This window comes from Elephantulus edwardii, unplaced genomic scaffold (assembly GCF_000299155.1).
Source record: "Elephantulus edwardii isolate Elephantulus edwardi_28Jun2011 unplaced genomic scaffold, EleEdw1.0 scaffold00353, whole genome shotgun sequence".
Taxonomy (NCBI): domain Eukaryota; kingdom Metazoa; phylum Chordata; class Mammalia; order Macroscelidea; family Macroscelididae; genus Elephantulus; species Elephantulus edwardii.
In genome coordinates, this window is record NW_006400103.1 from 1,307,835 (window position 1) to 1,315,925 (window position 8,091).

The window sequence follows — 8,091 nt, forward strand, 5'->3', positions numbered from 1 at the left end:
GACCAAACTGTGCAGCTCTGCAACTGCATCCTGGCCCATCCTCACCCTTCTGCCCCCAACCCTCACCTCCTTGTACCCCCAATATGTTTTTCCCAATTAAAAAAATGTATACAAAAAAAAAGATAAACAACTCATTTGAAAAATTTGCACAGGATAGGAACAGACACTTCACCAAAGAAGACATTCAGATGGCGAACCATCACATCAAGAAATATTCAAAATCCCTAACTCTAAGAGAGATGCAAATCAAAATAACTATGAGAGATCATCTTACCCTAGTAAGAATAGCAAAATTTAGCACAACACCAAACAACAAATGCTTGCAAGGTTGTGGAGAAACTGGAACTTTATTCACTGTTGGTGGGAGTATAAAATGGTACAACTTCTATGGAAGGCAGTATGACTTTATTTAAAAAAGTCGAAAATAGAAATACCATTTGACTCAGCAATTCCACTACTGGGAATATGCCCTAACAAAACCATAACTTGCACTTAAGCAAATATATGCACAATCATGTTTATTGTGGCTTTGTTCACAATAACAAAGTGTTGGAAACAACCTAAGTGCCCATCAACAAACGATGGCTAGAGAAGCTGTGGTATATTCACACAATGGAATACTACACTGCATTGAAAAACAAGGAACTCATGAATTATTATTAAAAATGGGTGACCCTGGAGGATGTTATGCTGAGTGAAATATCTCAGTCACAAAAGGGCGAATACTGCATACCACTGTTATAAAGTAGAACTGACATTGGGGTTGGAGGGAAACTAAGCAAAGAGGGAATAAATAATGTATACTGCATTGAAACAGATGAGGGAGAAAAGTGTTTAAAAGGGATTTACTATTAGGTTTTATTGTTATGACAATGGTCCAGAATGAAAGCTGCATGTTGGAGTGGACTTGCGGAGAGGATTATATAACAATGAAAGAATTTTTTTTTTTACTTTTCAAAGAGAAAAGCAAACTGGAGGGGAGGGCTGGGCAGGGAGGAAAATGTACAACAAATAATGAATGGAAATCCACAGTCTCTGTAAACTTTCAAAAAAGTAATAAAAAAGGGAGGGAATCACATAAAATACCAAATATAATTTAAAAGTCAGCTAGAATATTGACAGAGAGGTATCAGAAATTCAAACTGGATTTAGAAGGGCTGTAGCACCAAGGATACATTGCTGATATCAAATGGATAGTGACTGAAAGCAGAGAATACCAGAAGAATATTTATTTGTGTTTTACTTACTGTGCAGAGGCATCTAACTGTGTAGATCCTAACAAACTGTGGGGAGAATGGGAATTCCAGGACATTTAATTATGCCTGTACGAAACTTGTACTTAGGCCAAGAAAATCCTGCCCAAACAGATCATGGGAACATTGTTTTTAGGTGCAGTGAGTGCAACTCATAGTGAACATATAAACAACGTATCTGAATCCCATCCAATCCTGTGTCATTTTCACACTTCCTGACACACTAGAGCCCATTGTGGCAGTCATTGTGGCAATCTACTTGGTTGAAGGTTTCCTCTCCTTCACTGGCTTGCCAGCCTTCCCAGCATCATGTCCCTCTCCAAGGAATAGCCCCTCCTAGCAACATACCTGAAGTATGTGAGGTGAAGCTTTATCTTTGACTCCAAAGAGCACTCTGGCTGCACCCTCTCCAAGACAAATTTGTTTGTTCTTTTGGCAGTCCTTGGGATGTTCAATGCTCTTTTCCAACACTACAGTTCAAAGGCATCAATATTTCTTTCATATCTATTCACTGTCCAGCTCTTAGATGCATAGCAAGTGGTCAGAAAGAACATGGCCTAAATGGTCTCAAATGGACATCATTACTCCATCATTATTACAATTTGGAGAGGTCCCTAACTGTAGACTTTCCCAGTGCAAAGCTTCTCTTTATTTCCTGACTGCTGGTTCTGAAGGTATTAATTGTGGATCCAAGTAAGGGAAGTTGTTGAGAGTTTTAATCTCTTCTCCACTCATGATGTTGTCAGTAAGAATCTTTGTTTTCTTAACATTGAGATACAATCCATATTGAAGGCTGCATTCTTTGATCTTCTGTAGCAAGTGTTACAAGTCCTCCTCAATTTCAGCAAGTAAGGCTGTGTCATTTGCATGATGCAGGTTATTGATGAGTCTCCCTCTGATCCTGATGCCACATTCCACTTCATAGAGTCCAGCTTCTCGAATAATTTGCTTAGCATCCAGTTGGAATAGGTATGGAGAGGTATACAAACTTGACACACTCTCGTCTTAATATTAAACAATGTAGCGTTCCCTTGTTCTGTTTTTACAACAGCCTTATGGACTAGATACGGGTTTTGCATGTGCACAATTAAGTGCTCTGGGACTCCTAGTCTTCTTAATGACAGCTGCAACTTGTTATGATCCATATAGTCAAATGTCTTTGAGTAGTTAATAAAGCACAAACACATTCTTCTGGTATTTTTTACTTTCAGACAGGATCCATCTGACATCAGCAGTGATATCCCTAGTGCCATCGCCTATTCTGGGTCCTTCTTGAACTTCTGGAAGTTCCCTATCCAATGTACTGTTCTAGCCATTTTTAAATGATCTTCAGCAGTATTTTGCGTGCATGTGATATTAGTGATATTGTTGAATAGTTTCCAAATTATGTTGGATTTCCTTTCTTGGGAATAGGAACAAATATGAACCTCTTCCAATCCATTGGCCAGACAGCTATCCTCCAAATAGACTGTCGAGTGCATTCAAGGCTGCATCTGTTAATTGAAGCACGTCACTTGGAATCCCATTGATTCCTGGGGCCTTATAGTTTTGCCAGTGCCTCCAATGCAGCTTCCACTTCTGCCTTCATTACCATTAGCTCCTGCTTATATGCAAGTTCATATTATTCATATGCAGATTCAAATTGAGGCTGAAGAAAATGAAAATAAGTACACAAGAACCAAGATATGATCTTGAATATATTCCATCTGACTTTCAAGACCATCTTAGAAATAGATTTGAGCCATTGAACACCAATGATTAAAGACCATTTATGGCATGATATCAAGAATATCATCCATAAAGGAAGCAAAAAGTCTTTACAGAACAACTATCTGAAACTGACCTCTTGTCTCACATCTCTGGCACCATGAGCTTCACCACCTGTTCTACTACTTTGTCCCTGGGCTACATCCCATTGTTCGGCCACCAAGTCTAGCTGCTCAGTAGTGTAGCCACCAGTGTCGATGCAGGCACTGGGGTCTGAGGCTCCAAGATCTCCATCTCTTACTCCAACAGCTCAAGGGGCAGCTTGGCTTGGGGCATGGTGAGTGGGATGGCCCGGGGTCTGGCAGGAGTGGGGATCATCTAGGGAGAGAAGGAGACAATGCAAGACCTAAACGACCACCTGGTCTCCTACCTGGAGAAGGTGAAGAGTCTAGAAAGTAAAAATTGGAGACTGGAGAGCAAAATCCAGGAACGCCTGGAGAAGAAAGGACTCAAGGACAGGGATGGAGCCCTTACTTTAAGACCATAGAGGAGCTGAGGGCTCAGACCTTTGCAAGTTCTGTGGACAATGCCTGCATTGTACTTCAGATCGACAATGTCCACCAGACTGCTTATGACTTTAGAGACAAGTATGAGACGCAGCTGGCTGTGTGCAAGTCTATGGATAATGACATCCATGGGCTCTGCAAAGTCATTGATGACACTAATATCGCTCTGCTGCAGCTGGAGACAGAGGTCAGGGCTCTCAAGGAGGAACTGCTCTTTATGAAGAAGAACCATGAAGAGAGAAGTACAGGTTTGGCAAGCCCAGATTGCCACCTCTGGGCTGACTGTCGAGGTCATTGCTCCCAAATCTCAGGACCTCAGCAAGATCATGACAGACTTCTGGGTCCAGTATAATGAGCTTGCAAAGAAGAACTGGGTAAGTATTGGTCCCAGCAGATTTAAGAGAGCATCATGGTGGTCACTTCTCAGCCAGTTGAGGTAGGAGCTGCCTAGAATATGATTGAAGAAGAGCTGAGACATATGTTTCACATCTTGGAGACTAACCTTGAGTCAATGAGAAACCAGAAGACCAACTTGGAGAACAGCCTGCAGGAGATGGGGACTTGCTATACCATGCAGATGGAACAGCTCAGCAGGGTCCTGCTGCACCTGGAGTGAGAGTTAGCAGAGACCTGGGCAGATGGGCAACATTAGAACCAGGAGAACGAGGCCCTGCTGAACATTAAGGTCAAGCTGTAGGCTGAGATCAACACTGACTGCTGCTTGCTGGAGGATGGAGAAGACTTTAGCCTGAGTGATATCCAGGACAGCAGCAACTCCATGCAGACCAGCCACAAGACCATTACCTGCAGGATTATAGATGACATAGTTGTGTCTGAAACCAATGACACCAAAGTTCTGAGGCACTGAGCCAACCAAACAGGAGTAGCCTTTGAAGAATGAGAGGTCAACAAAAATTTGAAGTAACTGGATATTGCATATAGAAAAAAAATCATAACAGAGGATAAAGAAAAACCTGAAATGGATGTCAGAAGAGACTATAAATTGCACTAGAGCATTGAGAAGCCAAAATTAAGGGAAAACATACCGAAGTAAAAGAGCTGAACAGACGACTTCAAAGGGCAGCTCAAACACCCCGCCCCCCAAATGAAGTATTATAATGGAATGTGAAGTGTTGGGATTGGAGAATATAAAGGGAAGAACTTTCTCTGCATTTCTCAAGCTGAGAGATCGGAAAAACAAATTTAAATCTTGAGTTACAATATTGAAAGATGCTATGAGGAATATATTGAATGACCCAGAAAACATCAAATGAAAATAGAGGGAATAAAAAAAAAAGAAAAAGAAAAGAAAATAGAGGGAATACATAGAATCACTGTACCAAAAAGAACTGATTGGCACTGAAAACTTTCAGGAAGAACTATATGAACAAGAAGTAAGGGTTACATGGTTTAAAATCAAGAAAGGTATGCATTAGAATTGTGTACTTTCTCCATACCTATCAAATTTATATACTGATAAAATAATTTGAGAAGCTGGACTTTACAAAAAAAGAACATTGCATTAGGACAGGAGGAAGATTCCTCAACAAACAACCTGCATTATGCAGATGACAACATCTTGCTTATTGAAAGCAAGCAAACAAGTCTTAAAGTGCTTAATGTAGAAGATCTACAACAACCTTTCATATATAGACTGCATCTCAACATCAAGAAGACAAAAATCCTCACCACTGGACAGATAGGCAACCTCAAAATAGACAGAGAAAGGGTTGAAATTGTTAATTATTTCATCTTACTTGGATCCACAATCCAAGAAGCTTGGTACCAGCAGTCAAGAAAACTTGGAACTCAACTTTGGAACTCTTGGTACCAGCAGTCAATCAAAAGATGACTTGCATTGGGACAGTCTACAGTCAGGGACTTGTCCAAAGTACTATGAATAATGACATCAGTTTTAAGAGTAAGGTGTACTTGATTCAGGCCATGGTCTTTTCAATCACCTGCTATGTATTTGAGAGCTAAACAATAAGAATGACAGAAGAAGAATCAATGCTTTGGAATTGTGGTATTGGAAAAGAGTACTGAATATCGTATGGACTGCCAAAAGAAAAACAGATATGTTTTAGAGAAAATGCAGTCTCAGTGCTCCTTAGAGAGAAGGATGGTGAAACTTTGTCTCACATACTTTGGGCATGTTGTTAGAAGAGGCTTTTCCTTGGAAAGGGACATCATGCTTTGGAAGGAGGAGGGTCATCAAAAGAAAGGATAACCCTCAATGAGATGAATTGACACAGTGACTACAGCAATTGACTTAAGTGTGTCAGGGATGAAGAGGATTCAGGACAGGGCAGGATTCAGATATATTGTTCATTGGGTAGCTATGAGTCATACTAGACTCAATGACATCTAACAACAACAACAACAACAATCATTTCTAGCTACAATATCTGTGTTTCCCTGTGTTTCACCGATGCTAAATATTTTGAGGTAAGTATTATACATGTCTGTATTTTCTACCATCTCAGCCCATAGTAGATAAATGAGTGAAAGTCCAGGTAAGAGATGATGAAGATTTGAACTAGAGGTATAACAACGGAAATGTAAAGGACAGGATGGAGGTAGAATTGGGAAGACTTGGGAATTTTTTGGGTAAGAGGACTGAGGGAGGGGTAAGAAAGTTACACTTGCCTAACTTAAAAATTTTTTTACAGAAGCGAGTTTTAGGAGTTAGCTAGCTAAAAAACTAGCTAGTTAAAATTTTTTGGGCAAAAGCTCATGAAGGAGAATGAAAGAGAAAGTGTAAATCTTGAAGTGCTGGAAACTTGCCTGGAAACAAGCTATTAGAGCACATCCTGAGCCCAGAGAATGTAAAAGCTCCAGCAGAAAGCAAAAGCTAGTCCTTTATCTAGTCAGAGCCAGGAAGTACACATGTTACCTTATAAGGAAGATGGCACTCCATCATAAACCTGATAAGCCACCTAAGTAGAATTTTAGGAGTGGGAGAATCACAAAGAAAGCCAGAATAGTTGTGTGTATTCCCTCTGTCTTCTTTCGATGCTTCCTGGGTCATTCAACATTGTGCCCATAGCATCTTTCAATATTGTGACTTAAGATTTAAATTTGTTTTTAAGTTTTCTCAGCTTGAGAAATGCAGAGGGAATTATTCCCTTTTTATTCTTCAATTTCAGCTCTCTGTACATTACATTGTAACACTTTGTTTTCTTGAGCTGTCCTTTGAAATCTTCTGTTCAGCTCTTTTACTTTGATATCTTTTCCTTTTGTTTTGGCTTCTTGACACTCTAGTGAAATTTTTCAAAGTCTCTTCTGACATTCATTGTTTCTTTCTCCTTACTCTTTGTTTCTCTTTTGCTCTCTTCATGGATGCTTTCCTTGATACCAGCCCACAACCCATCTGATCTTCAATCATTGGTGTTCAGTGCTTCAAATCTATTCTCAAGATGATTTTGAAATTCAAGTGGAACAGACTCAAGACCATATTTTGGTTTTCATGGACTTATTTTAATTTTCTTTGACCTCAATTTGAACTTGCTCATGAATAGTTGATGATCTACTCCTGACCTAGTTTTCCCTGCTGATATTGAACTTCTCCAATGATCCTTTCAACAGATATAGTCAACCTGATTTCTATGGAGTCCATCAGGTGAGGCCTGTTTGTATTTTCTGAAACAGGCATTGCAATGGATAAATCATTGAAAACCACAAAATTCTATCGTTATATTTTCAGCCTCATTTCCGTACCACTTCCATATTTTCCAACAGCTATTCCTTCATTGTTTCCAACTTTTGCATTCCAGTCATCAGTTATCATTAAATGCATCCTGACTGCATGTTTGGTCAATTTCAGACTCCAAGATTTGGCAGAGCTTTTTTATTTTCTCCTCTTTTGGCTCTAGCTGTAGGAGTGTATGTTTCAATAATAGTTGTATATTGCACACCTATGTTCATTGCTGCTTTGTTCACAATAGCAAAGAGTTGGAAACAACCCAAATGCGCATCAACAAAAGAATAGAGAAGCTGTGGTATATTCACACAATGGAATACTATGCTGCATTGAAAAACAAGAAATTAATGAATTATTATAAAAAATGGGTGACCCTGGAGGACGTTATGCTGAGTGAAATATCTCAGTCAAAAAAGGACAAATACTGCATAATGCCACTGTTGTAAAACAGGACTGACATTGGGGCTGGGGGGAACTAGGAAAAGAGGGAATAAATATGTATACTATATTGAAACAGATGAGGGAGAGAACTGTTTAAAAGGGCTATATGATTAGGTATTATTTGCATGACAGGAGTCCAGAATAAAAGCTGCATATTAAAGTGAACTAGGGGGAGGGGGATTGTATAACAATGAAAGTTTGGGTTTTTTTCTTTTTTTCAAAGAGAAAAGTAAACAGGGGGGAAGGGGTGGACAGGGAGAAAAATGTGCAACAGTAAATGAATGAAAATCTAGGTTCTCTATAATGTTGTTGTTGTTATGTGCCGTCGAGGCGTTTGCGACTCATAGCGACCCTATGTACAACAGCCCTAAACCCTGCTCTATCCTGTGCCAATCGCATTGCCTTTGACACACCCATCCCG

General features: G+C 39.7%; 1 pseudogene; it reads left to right on the forward strand.

Moving 5' to 3' along the window:
- Window positions 1-3,120: 3,120 nt before the first annotated feature.
- LOC102851947 lies at window positions 3,121-4,394 on the forward strand (annotated as a pseudogene).
- The last annotated feature ends 3,697 nt before the right edge of the window (window positions 4,395-8,091 follow it).